The following is a 14,464-nucleotide window of genomic DNA, read 5'->3' as shown; positions in this document are numbered from 1 at the left end:
CTCTTTTAATTCTATGAGTCAAATCTCTGAGACTTTTTTCCCTTGTTAAAAAAAATTATAAAAACAACACTAATTAAAAATACTTACTGTGATTAGTTGATTTCTTTTTACTAAAGGCAGAAATGACCTGTAGGAAAACACAACCTTTGTAGATTTGTTTTGTTTATTTGCCAATGGAGCCTATTACTCAGTGTTTTTCAACCTTGGGGTCGGGACCCCACGTGGGGTCGCCTGGAATTCAAATGCGGTCGTCTGAAATGTCTAGCAATTGATAAAAGTTACTGATAAAAATGTTTTTTTTAACCAATTACTATTCTTTTTTAAAATTATGATTAAAAATGCCATGCCCAACTTTCACTTTCTCGAATATAAATCGAGTTCAAATAAAATGCAGCATATGAAAATATCTGATTGGTCGGCTGTGATCGCGGGTCGCCAGAAATTTGTGATGTCAAAATGTGGTCATGAGCAAAAAAATGCTTTTACTGTTCAAAGATCTATGGGAGTAACATGTAGTATTGTCTGCAATAACTTGTATTGATCGAGCACAGAAACAAAACAACCTAAAAGCATCTTTCATTAACTCCTTCCTCACTCAGAAACACCAGTATATATTAAACTCTATGCACCTATTTTGCAAAACAAGCTTAAGAAAAGATTTTCTCCAGAGCTTAAATGTGACACCTGGAGGATGTTGCATAAATCATTCCCTAAAAACAGTGGAATAGTCCTTTAGCTTTTACTGTAATTTCCCAGGATCTGCTCCCTCCTTCCTTCTCTCTCCCTCTGATCTGACTCCAGTTTGTATTTTCATCAGCTACACTTCATGACATTTCCACACTGGTTTTCCTGACCTCAGTCCAACAGTGTGATGGCCTCTCTGTCCCTCAGAGGGCCACCCCATTGGATGTCATGTCACCCCCTTTCACCACACACACACACACACACACACACACACACACACACACACACACACACACACACACACACACTGTCTTACCCTCCACATACACACACACACACTCGGCCAGACAATCAGACACACCGGCCGACTGCCTCTCTCTCTCTCTCTCTCGCTGCTGCAGCTTCTCTGTTTTCCACAGTGAGCATGCGGGAAGTTTGGCTGAAAATGAAAATGAGCGGGTTTCGGCGGCGGCGGCGGCAGGCAGGCAGGCAGGCGAGTGGGCGAGTGGGGTGGTTCCAGCTGTATGACTTCAGTAAAACAATCCTCCGTCACACACGCTGAAGATCTGACGTGCTGACAGCAGTGATGAGGCCCGGGAACAGATATTACACATCTATTACACATGTGAGCAGAGCAGACCCCCTCGTACACGTGCACTTTAAAACACACACACACACACACACACACACACACACACACACACACACACACACACACACACACATACACAGTCACATTCATGGGTGAAGTGAGGAAGAGTAGATGTCTGCCCGACAGAGACGTCTGAGGTTTGGGGTTAAACGGAAAATGGTTTTTGTGAATGTGGCCGGTGTAAAAGTGTCTGATTAAAGGACTTGGAGTTACACAACAACCAAACTGAAACAACATGAACACACTGGATGTAACAGGAGCTCTGGGAAATATTTAGAGTTTTTTTTTTTTTTGTGGTGGGTTAAAATAAATTCCTAAATATTAGAATTTAATCCTAATTTTCTTATTTTCTAAAATATATTTAAGTCAAACATCTCCCTGTGGTAACACTTTATAATAAGTACACACTATTAAGCATTAATAAATACTGAATTCTTCATTTATAACACATGAATACTCATTAGTATGTAGTCTATAAATACAGTCAGTGCTTATCGATGATGAGTAAACTGTGTTTATAAACTACATACTAATGAGTATTCATGTGTTATAAATGATGACTTCAGTGTTTAATGCTTAACTAATGCTTAATAGTGTGAACTTATTATAAAGAGTTAAGTTTAACTCTGTATGTATCATCTAGTCCTCCCAGCTCTGCCTTTAACTGAAACACTTTCACCCTCACTAATTAATGGCCGTCGATGCGACTTACTCCTCCAACTAGCTGCTGTCACACTCACACACTTCCTGCACAGACTTTTCCAGTGTTTCTTTGTGAAAAAGCTTAACAATGTGTCACAGCAGCTTAACGCCAGCTGAGAAAAAAGAAGAAAAAATCTTTTAGAAGCAAGAGAAAAAAAAAAGAAAATGTGATTGTAATGACATGGAGTATATTGATTTATATATTTTAGTCACTGCACAGTTTTGAAGATGAGGAATGTTAATACCAGACTTGTTTTGTTTATACTTTTTGTAAACTACATATATTCTGCATATTTCAACAATATTACACAATCTGCAGTTCATCGTGTTATTTCTAGGTGTGGTTGTTTCACATAAGACAGCTGTGACAAAAGGAAGCAATAAGGAGATAATAATACATTTAAACATAGTATTTTTAATACAGAGGTCAAATGTCAGCTTTTCACATGAATGTTTATCTTTTTAATTAACTCTATAAGTTCAAGTTGCATGTCACAACTGTTAAACATTTAAAACGCTGGATATTGCAGCTGTCATTTTCTCATGCTTAAAAAATAACTTGATTATTACAACAATAAATATAACACAATAAAGTAAATCATTTAATTAATAATTATATAATATTATAAGACTCTAATAGAATTAGAGCCTGTTTTATTGCTAAGTTGGTTTTCAATATAGAAGGAATTTGTTTTGGTGTTTTAGTTTGTGACCACAATCATAGTAAGTCAGAGGAAAAGAAATATAAACAAAGCAAGTTCTCTAGGTCAGATTTAAGAAAAAATTAACAATTGGATAAAATATTTACAATAAAAATGTAAAAACATACAATACAAATATGTGCACCGTGCAAAAATACAAATAAAACAGTAAAATGCATAAACAAACTCACATAAAATAGCATCTACATGTCTGTTAGCAGAAGCACACTCATCCTGTCACATGTTACTTGAGGAATCAATAACTGTGATATATATATTACTAATCAATAGCCCACTGGTGAACGCGTTTCGACTCTGCAGCGAAGTCACATGCAGCAGATGAGGACGCCGGGCCGGTTCTCTCCGCTGCTTTAAAGGAGCCTTTCAACTCTCCGTGCTGTGGATGTGGGTGTTGGCGTTGTGGTTTTGAAGCCAGATGAAACCTCTGTGATTGCTGTGGGAACAGAGCCTGTCCCATAACCATCACCATCCATCCCTCCATCCCTCCATCCCTCCATCCCTCTATCCATCCATCCATCCATCCATCCATCCGTCCACTCCCTCTGTCCTTCAGCTCCCGCCTGTTACCTCCCTGCAAGCTGCTCCCGATTAAAACATCAAATGTCAAAACCATAAAACGTCTCCTCTGGAAAAAGAAAAAGGAAAAGAAACAGAAAAAAGGAATAAAAGTGAAGATATTGGAGCCAGTTTTGCACCTCCAGCCTCGCGGGTGTGACTCTCTTCAGATGTTCGTCATCCGAAGCAGCTTCCTGAAACAGAATAGAGTGTGTTTCACATTTGCATGTAGAGCAAATACCAGCGACCTCTGCTTCACTCCTTCCTGCTATTAAATGAGAGTAAATTAGGTGTTATAATGTTGTGGCTGCTTTTAGTGGCTGCACACACACACACACACACACACACACACACACACACACATATTTGTATGTTTATTCAGTGTTCTAGCTCTTAATCAGTCATCAGGTTCAAGGGGAAGCAGGCGATGTATGCAAACACACACACAAACGCACACGCAGACACACACACACACGAGTTAACGGGATAACAAGGTCACATTTGGAGATCAGGGTTTTCTTTGGCCTGCGTCGTGAGTCCTTAATGATTAAATCATTTATTGGTTCAGGCTTTCATTACTCTGTGTTAGCACATATCTAAAGGGTCAAAGACGCACATGTGTAGCCCAGTGTATATTAACTACAGGTACACACTGTGCACATGTGTGTCTGTGTGTTACCAGACACAGACAAAAACAACACATTTATTAATGCTGCACATTTGTCTGGTTTGGAACGTGAGTGTGTTTTGATTCCCTCGGTTTCTGCTCTGCTCCATCACGGCAGTAATACGAGTTCACACTGGTGATGGTTGTAGGTTTACTCACTTAATATGGTGTTTATGTGTGTGTCTCTTTTAAAACAGAATAGATTTGAATTTCGAGGCTGATTTGTTTGAAAATGTAAAAGTATAGTAAGATATTTTTTTCTCCTAACTCATGGAAAAACATAAAAAAGATGCAAAAATAAATAAAGATAAAAAGATTAAAATGAAATGAACAGAATCAGGTAAAAGCATCTTCAGCATCTTTGTAAAACATTTAGATAGATAAAAATATATAAAGACTAATATCATTAAGATATATAGGCTACTAGTAATGTAATAATATAAATAAATAGTCAGATGCATAATATTGTAGAATACACTTGGAAAGCAAGGATTACTCTTAGGTTGTGTGCTTCTATAATATCTTTAACTCCACTGTCCAGTGTACAATGTGTTTTTAGTTGTGTTTTGTTCTCCCAACTTCAGATCCCTTCAACTTAAAGGACGATAAAGCTTTTAACACAACAGAACAGATACTTTATTGTTAATATTGTGACCTGTTGCTTTGACCAGAGGTTCACTACGTTAACACTCCAAATTATCACTCGGCGACGTCCATCCATGAGCTCTACTCCCTCTTTTCCCCCGAGGGCTGCAGCACGGGGCCTGGATCCAACCCCAGAGGGAGGGAGGGAGGGAGGGAGGGAGGGAGGGTTAGTGTGCAGGGTCCACCAGACCACCAGTCCATCCCAGAGCTGACGTAGAGAGAACAACAACCATTCACACTCACATTCACACCCACGGCCAATTTAGAGCCACCAGTTAACCCAGTGTTCTTCAACCTTGGGGTTGGGACCCCACGTGGGGTCGCCTGAAATGTCTAGTAGGCCTAATTGATAAAAAAAAAAAAAAAAGTTCTGATAAAAATATATTTTTAACTAATCAGTATTCTTTTTAAAATTAGGATTTGAAAACACCACACACAATCTTAAACAACTATATTTGATACTTCCACTTTCTCGAATGTAAATCGAGTTCAAATAAAATGCAGCAAATAAAAAATATCTGAGCTGGCGCAGCTTGATTGACAGAGGGAGTCGCCAGAAATTTGTGATGTCAAAATGGGGTTGTGAGCCAAAAAAGGTTGGGAACCACTGAGTTAACCCAACCTGTGTGTGTGTATGTGTATGTGTATGTGTGTGTACGTGTATGTGTGTGTACTGTGGGAGGAAACTGAAGGAAACCATCTCCATGCAGAATAAAAACACCGTCCATGTCTTTGTATTGATGAAGTTTTATTTATTAAAACCAGAGAAAAACACTGAAATCATGGTTTTAAAAAACAGATAAATCTAAAAAAAAAAAAAAAAAAAAGTTTGAAAGTCTTTGCATGTCTGTGTCTCGTTGAGAGTGACACACATGATTTTTTAAGTTGACGTTAATAAAAGAGGGAAAAGATGAGCGAATCCAGAGGCATCTGACTCTGGGATCGGCGCAGTCTGGAGGAATTACACTGCAGGGAAAACAAGGAAAAACTGTCATCTAAATTGAGTGTGTCTGCGTGTCTTTGAGTCTCTTTGGTGGTGGGCTGTGGGAGTGGGAGAGAGAGAGAGAGAGACGTTCATTCACAGTCATTATTTTTCACTTCACAGGGAATAAACGCGCGTTGTCAGGCTGACTAATGACCGGCGCTCCGGGCTGCGGTGGAATCAGGAGAAAGTCTCCATCTTCCCTTTGTCAGTCATTCTCGGCGCTGATGGATCGTAGGATCTGGCTCTGATTTCACGCTACACTGGCATCCACTCATCCCCCGATGCCTTTGTTATTTTGGAAACGGGTAATAAACACTCATACAGCACACATACACGCACACACACATACACACACACACACTCTCGTTCCTGCTCTGCTCTGCAGTCTTCATCAGTTTTGACACTTTACTGCGGCCTCGGCTCAGTCGGAGGCTTCGTGCTGGAAACCCCCAGAACACACACACACACACAAACACACACAGAGCTCTCAGTTACACTTTCTTTATTGTGCTAAATGGCTAATAATGGATTTGAAGTGCAGTGTAAGGATGTAAAGTATTTATGTCTGCAGAAATACTCACATTACTACTGCAAATATGCTTTTTTATTTGTGTTACATTAGGAGGAGGAGGAGGAGGAGGAGGAGGAGGGGCATCTTCCTCATGACAGGAAGCAACAGGCAGAAACAAACAAATGAGAAATGTGGCTGTAAATTGAAGCTGCAACTCTTCAGCAGCACTGACATGAAATAGAAAATGAATGAGCTCGGTTTTTATTAGTTTTTTTTATTCTATTGTTTTTTATTCTGAGCTCAGGAAAATGACTTGTTTGCACACATGAGAGTCATCATCATAGAACCGTTTATGAGTCGTTGTTATTCTACCACCAGCTGATCACATCCAGCTACAGTCTGCTTGTTAAGTCGTGACATCGCAAAAACCACAGTGTCCTGTGTTGTCTCAACCAGACGGACTGTTAAAAAAAAAAGAAAGAGAAACAGAAGAAAACAAATGCAGGGTCATGTTGCTGCTTCCTGCGTGATGACAAGCCTTAACAGACTAAAAAGTTTCACCCCAGCTAACAGGAACTAGCACCTATTAGCATTAGCCAACAGAAACTTATATTAAGCTCAGATAGAAAGTGGCTCTGCAGCCGTCGTTATTTGTGTTTTGGATCAGGAAGTGGATGTGATGTCATGTGTGATGTCAGACTTAACAAATGTATAAGGACGAGGTCGTTGCTCATCTCTCCTCTGAGTCTCAGTGCAATCTCCACAACTGGACACTGGCGTTAAAGGCCCAAGCCTCCATGGGGCCCGGAGCAAAATTTTATTTTGGGGCCCTCTATTACTACCAATAATACTGATTATTAATCATTTACACACCTACTACAAAATTATTTCCTTTTTTAGTCTGTCATTACAAATCATCATCCTAGCCCGGCATGTTTTTACCCATTTATGGTTTTTAATAAAGCCTTATTCTATTCTATTCTATTCTATTCTATTCTATTCTATTCTATTCTTAACCGAAAATGGTACCAAATTCGGCTAAAAGTGCAGCCTGGGGTTGATTTACACTTAATATTGAAAATGATGTTGTACTACTGTAATACTAAATGTCAACTTGAAGTTGATAGACAATGCATTTGCTGTAAACACGTCATCTGCGTTTTTATATTTGGTTTTAATTAAACTGCAACAGCAAAGTGAAACAACAATTTGAAGTGCAACAACAATTAAGGGTAATTCTAATTACGCAGGATTTCACTAGGGATCGACAGAAGTTACACACTAATAGTGGTCACTGGGCCCTAAGCAGGTGCTTAGTTCGCTTATGCCTTGGGTCAAAGGTCACAATGACCTGTATGAGTTATTACAGAGGAGATTCATTAGTTATTAATTTGCATTTCAGTAAATTCTGCTACAATCAGATGATGTGAAGTGACCATGAAAAGATATTTGTCACCCGTTTGTACACACGCACACACGTAGGTTTGTTTGCTATTAAGAGGTTTTTGGCTTCTCCTGATCACAGTTCATGTTTGTGCAGGTCACAAATAAAACAATGAAACATTTTAATTACAAATAAAACAAATCGGTGTCAGTGTGTAGCTCAAAAGAAAACAGCATTTATTGTTGCTTATAACAGGATCATTGTTTCTAAAATATCACACTGCTATAGTATTTGATGCTTTGAGCAACACTGAAACTTCAGAAAATGTTTTTACTGAGCTCAGGAATAAAAAAGAAAAGAGACTCGTATAATGAACATGAAGATCAGAGGAGATAAAAACACATGTTCAGGTTTGATTTGTCAAACACAGGTGGGACTAAAACAGTTATTAATAAAATAATGACACTAATAATAATGTTAATGTTGATGATATTATAGATAATAATGAAATTGTTAGTGGAGCTGAGGAAATGTCTTGTTGATCTTTTGTAATTCTGGGCTTCACCCTGTCTCGCCCCCTGCTCTCGTCCTGTCAACACTACAACAGGCAACGAGACAAGGTGCTGAAACTGACCGGCTCCCTGAGGGACCCGCAACCCCCACTGCAACACACACACACACACACACACACACACACACACACACACACACACACACACACACACACACACACACACACACACACACACACACACACACACACACACACACACTCTACATCTGTAGGCCTATAAATCTCAGCTTGAACACACAGCATCTGTATCAGACTGACAGGACTCAACAGACTCAGAACAAACTGGACACAGTCACAGTCACATGTTTTTTTTGGGGGTAATTATTTTTGTAAATATGATCATTTTAATTAAATTGTAAAGCTATTTGTGTTTGTGTAGTTGTGTGCAAACTTTATTTAGTCCATCATGTACAATTTTCAGGATACAATGCATTTGATTTTAGTGTAGTGTTACATTTGATGTTCTTCTCATGTTTCACTTATTTCTAATGTTGGGTTCTACTCTCAAATATTCATTTTCCACTGATAAAACAGTAAATACTCATCTATAAGATGCTGATAATACATAACATTTTTGTTTGACTTAATGATCCGAATAGAGGTGATGCATTTTTCATTGATCAACCTGTTGAATAATTGTTTCAACTTGACAAATTCACTGACAGTTTGAGTATTTTTATGTTTTAAATGTGACATACAAGTGAAATTAATTGTCAAGAAAGTCAATTCAGGAGTCATTCACACATAAAATAATAAATAATGTGAATTAAATACCTGATTAATCACAGAGCTTCATCACAACAAGCAGAGATATTAAGATGTCAGCAGCCAAACCTCTCACGTATATCTGATGTTACATGCAGTTCTCTGGCTCGGCCCTGAGCTCAGACACAGACGCTCTCTTGTGCGCAGAGAGCAGAGAGAGTCCCACAGATCAGTAATGAAACCCAGACCGTCCTTGGGGAAGAAAACATCGCTTTACACAAAATACTTTGTCCTGAGTGTTTATTATGATTTGCTGAGGCTTCCCACTCTGAGAACAGCAGGCCGGTGGAGGAGCAGCGCTGCAGGCTGTGTGTGCGGTCGGCCCCGGCAACTCAATCACTGACACATTCTCTGCTCTGCACAGTATCACACTTTATTATTATCATTTTATTTTTTTCTTTTCATTATCCCGTCAGCTTCAGAGGCTCATCGGTCTGCACATCTGTCTGCACATCTGGATGCTGCTTGGAGATTCACCCAGGCTCAGGTCCACCTGTCTGTCTGTCTGTCTGTCTGTCTGTCTGTCTCTGCTGTGGTCTGTATATCATATATATCCATCTGTCCATCCATCCATCCATCCATCCATCCATCCATCCGTCCATACATCCGTCCAATCCGTCCGTCCGTCCGTCCATCCATCCATCCATCCGTCCATCCATCTATCCATCCAGCTGTCCGTCCATCCATCCATCCATCCATCCATCTGTCCATCCATCTGTTCGTCCATCCATCCATCCAGCTGTCCATCCATCCATCCATACATCCGTCCATCCATCCATCCATCCATCCATCCATCCTTCTGTCCATCCATCCATCCATCCAGCTGTCCATCCATCCATCCATCTATCCATCCATCTATCCATCCATCCTTCTGTCCATCCATCTATCCATCCAGCTGTCTGTCCATCCATCCGTCCGTCCATCCATCCATCCATCCATCCATCCATCCGTCCGTCTGTCCATCCATCCATCCATCCATCCATCCATCCGTCCATCCATCCAACCATTCATCCATCCGTCCATCCTTCCATCTGTCCATCCATCCGTCCGTCCGTCCGTCCATCCATCCATCCATCCGTCTATCCGTCCGTCCGTCCGTCCGTCCATCCATCCATCCATCCAGCTGTCCATCCATCCATCCATCCATCCATCCTTCCGTCCATCCATCCATCCATCCATCCATCCATCTGTCCGTCCATCCATCCATACATCCGTCCATCCATCCATCCATCCATCCATCCATCCTTCCGTCCATCCATCCATCCTTCCGTCCATCCATCCATCCATCCATCCATCCATCCATCCATCCATCCATCCATCCATCCTTCCGTCCATCCATCCATCCTTCCGTCCATCCATCCATCCTTCCGTCCATCCAGCTGTCCATCCATCCATCCATACATCCGTCCATCCATCCATCCATCCATCCATCCATCTGTTCGTCCATCCATCCATCCGTCCATCCATCCAACCATTCATCCATCCGTCCATCCTTCCATCTGTCTATCCATCCATCCTTCTGTCCATCCATCTATCCATCCAGCTGTCTGTCCATCCATCCGTCCGTCCATCCATCCATCCATCCATCCATCCAGCTGTCCATCCATCCATCCATCCATCCTTCTGTCCATCTGTCCGTCCATCCATCCATCCAGCTGTCCATCCATCCATCCATACATCCGTCCATCCATCCATCCATCCATCCATCCATCCATCTGTCCGTCCATCCATCCATCCATCCTTCCGTCCATCCAGCTGTCCATCCATCCATCCATACATCCGTCCATCCATCCATCCATCTGTCCATCCATCTGTTCGTCCATCCATCCGTCCGTCCATCCATCCAACCATTCATCCATCCGTCCATCCTTCCATCTGTCTATCCATCCATCCATCCATCCATCCATCCTTCTGTCCATCCATCTATCCATCCAGCTGTCTGTCCATCCATCCGTCCGTCCATCCATCCATCCGTCCATCCATCCATCCATCCATCCATCCATCCGTCCATCCATCCATCCATCCATCCATCCGTCCATCCATCCATCCATCCATCCATCCATCCGTCCATCCATCCATCCATCCATCCATCCATCCATCCATCCGTCCATCCATCCATCCATCCATCCACTTGGGTGGTGGACGTCCTGTGGGCTCCTAATACCGACAATGTCAGAGGGGAGATCCTGTCTTTCAGCAACACACACACACACACACACACACACACACACACACACACACACACACACACACACACACGTCTCTGGCCCCTCACTCAGCAGCCCCCCCCCTCCTCCTCCTCCTCCTCCTCCTCCTCCCATCATGCCTTGCCTGGCTCTATTATGACAGGTGGAGTGTCGGTCCCCACCAGGCCGACTTTTCCGACCAGCATCTCTCCTCAGGTCCAGAGGGCTGCAGTGTGTGTGTGTGTGTGTGTGTGTGTGTGCGTGCGTGTGTGTGTGTGTGCGTGCGTGTGCGTGTGTGTGTGTGTAGATGTTAGACATGTGTATATATCTATTTAATGTGTATATTAATACAAAGCCTCTGTGTACATGTAAACGTACATGGTTTAAATGTAAGCATACAAGCTTAGTGTTGGACGACGTTTAGGAGTGTGGTACTGTAGGGAAGTGAGGGAGGGGGAGGGGGGGTGATGGAGGAGGAAGATGAAGATGAGATGGAAGAGGAGAAAAAGTTGGACAAAGGAGCAGGATGATGGTGAAAATGATGAAAGAGGAGATGAAGAGAGGAAGTGGAGGTGTGAAACTGGGATGGAGGAGGAGGAGGAGGAGGAGGAGGTGAAGAGAGGCAGATGAGGATGAGAGATGAACGACCCTGATGGTGAAAAGAGAGAGAAAACACAACGTCTTCACTCGTCGCCCGGTCGGCCTCTCTCTCTTCAGACCGCTGAGTCTCTGTTTCTTCTTCTCTGCCTCAGTCTGAGTGACGGACACTTTTTAACACTTTAACTCCCTAAACTCACCACGTCGGTCTCCTTTTTTTTTTTTTTTTGGAATATTTTATTTTCACTTTTTTTTTTTTTTTTTTACAAAAAATAGAAGAAAAGAAAAAAAAAACTACATACAAAATGGGCTTATAGCACCTGGCCTTGCTAATTGAAGTAAGAAAAGGAAAGACAGAGGCTATATGAGGATATACTGTATACAATAAGCAAAGTAACCCAGTGCCTTCTGTCTCATGATACCATCATAGTTCTACACTATTTGTCTTTGTTTTACAGCCAATAGAAGTAATTTTTAATATATATAGTTGTGTACACAGAAAGATGCTGTGATCCATGAGCTGAATTTAACACACAAACTGAACATTTTGCTTTATTTAATGATGCTTTACTCTAATTGTAACTCTCATTTTTGATTTTTAACAACATTAATTAGCTATTTTCTTTATTAAAAGTGTTTTTTTTTCTATTTTTCTTTTTCTTTTTAAGATAGGCTATAGTATAATGTTGATTGTGTAATTTCAGGACACCAATAATACCAGTCACAATTCAATTCAATTCAATTCAATCAGTCTTTATTATCTCCAAGGGAGCAATTGTCTGTGCAACAGTGGTCAACACTTACACAATATGCACATACAGAAAAAAAAGCAACACACTACAAAATAATACATGTCACGCAATAAATAAATAAATGAATAAATAAATACTCGTACAGTGGGTGCATTAGGAGGAAAAAGCTTATAGCTAAATATATTGTAAATACACAGCTGTTGTGAATGGCAAAATGAGACTTAAGAAGTTTATCTGCATTTACATGAACAACAACTTTTACATCTTTCAGGGCGGTTGCTTTGATCCAACCTCCTCTTCAGGGCCCCAGAACACCCGGGACTGTAAATGTTACAGATGTGCTGTGTCTTTGTGTCGAGTCGACTGCTTTCTGTCGATTAAAATGCACACAAACACACAATACTTTCATCCCGTCCTGTTGCTGTGTGAGATTTTGCTGCAAGAACACAACAAACACACATGTGGATTCTGTGGCCTCTTCTTGCCCCCTGGTCTCTTCGGTGTTAGACCTTATCTGCACCGCTCTGAACCTCACAGAGCGCCATGATGTATCACCCTGAATAATTAATCATTTGACTCGAAGGAACATAAAAACTTTTCTCTTTTCTCACAGAAGAAAAAGGACGAGGAAGGGTCGGGAGGAGGCAGAGAGGAGATGAAGCACAGGAGGAAAAAGCCTCTACTGGGTGGCCAGGAAACAGGAGCTGAAGGCTTGTGCACACACACACACACACACACAGACAGACACACACAAGAGAGAACAAGCATACAAACCCATCTCCCAGCAGTCGCTCTTTGCTCCATCACCCAGGCGTGAGAGAACATATACCGGCTCAGGTCTCTGAGAATCTGACGCACCAGAAGAAAGAGAAAGAGCCTCGGCCTCATCGCCTCAGGAAATAATAATGAATATGGAATGATAGTCTGTATTTTGTGCTGCAAATGCAACCAGATGCAACAAAGAAAGGTGGAAAAGGGGGGGTTAAAAAGGGAGGAAAAAAATAAAAAATCAGCAGCAGATGTTTGTGAGAAACAAGAGGTCTCAGGCACCGTGGGCTGCCAGTGTGCCCTGCAAACATACTGTAACCTTAGCCAGCGTGCAGAATAATCACTTATAGTATCTATATCGCCACTTTGTAATGAGGGGGGGTTGGTTTTGGGTTGGTGGGGGGGGTTTGGAGGAGCAGAGCAGTTCTGCAGCTGCTCTCTGGGAAAGTTCAGTTGTTGAGGAAGAGGCCGGGCTAGACACAACACCACCCAATTAACATGGAGACCCCCACCGACAACGAGGAAACCGCACACGTCTGATGGCGTTTCTATAGCCTGCAGTGCATGAGGCGGTGTGTGTGTGTGTGTGTGTGTGTGTGTGTGTGTGTGTAACTGCATATCTTCCTTTTACAGTACATGCACTTCATGCAGCTGGTGTACAGTTTAGAGAAAAGACTAGAAAACCCTGGGTGTGTTGTTTTCAGTTTTGAAAAACCCAGCGGTTTCTGAAAAGATGAATTTGAGCAGCTGTGTGCAAAGATCCCTGTTGTTGTTGTTGTGTTTTTTTCTTTTCTTTCCCTCCCTCCCTCCGGTCAGTCTCCATTTTATTGGTGCTAAGAGATAATGACTGTGGTGTTTCTGCACTGCACTTTATAGAGAAGAGTGGAGTTTCATTGAAAAAGGCGGCCACCAGACAAGAACAAAAACAAAGTCAATTGGATTTCAAGACCTATTATTACTGTTTTATCAATCAGTCGTGATCCACGGCGAGAGCTCGGATGTATCCGCTGTAATTCACACAACACTGAAACCTGTAACTTTCTGCATGATTACACCCTGTTCATGAGTTTTACTGACACAACGAGAGCCGAGGACGAGGCGGAGACACCGAGAGCTTAGAAACCGACTCACGTCATTGAAAAAGCTGGTAATTCTCTATGTTTTGTTTTTCTGGATGGACCCAAAGTTTTTTAGCATTAAATTTGTGCACAAGAATGAAATAAATTTATAAATGAATCAGACCAACCCAGTGCCGAAGCTCATAACTGGCTCTATCACTGCTCTGACTGACAGCCTGTGTGCCATGTCTATCGTT

General features: G+C 41.7%; 1 long non-coding RNA gene across 1 annotated transcript; it reads left to right on the top strand.

Annotated features, from left to right (window-relative positions):
• Positions 1–1,192: 1,192 nt before the first annotated feature.
• LOC146965381 (uncharacterized) lies at positions 1,193–13,526 on the top strand. The gene is made up of 3 exons (XR_015034612.1): positions 1,193–1,309; positions 5,733–5,917; positions 13,010–13,526. It is a non-coding gene; the product is annotated as an uncharacterized LOC146965381 (long non-coding RNA).
• The last annotated feature ends 938 nt before the right edge of the window (positions 13,527–14,464 follow it).

The sequence above is a fragment of the Trachurus japonicus genome, chromosome 21 (genome assembly GCF_045865225.1).
Source record: "Trachurus japonicus isolate A0001 chromosome 21, Traja_1.0".
NCBI lineage: Eukaryota > Metazoa > Chordata > Actinopteri > Carangiformes > Carangidae > Trachurus > Trachurus japonicus.
Note: the sequence above shows the minus strand (reverse complement) of the source record. Positions and strands in the feature narration are given on the sequence as shown.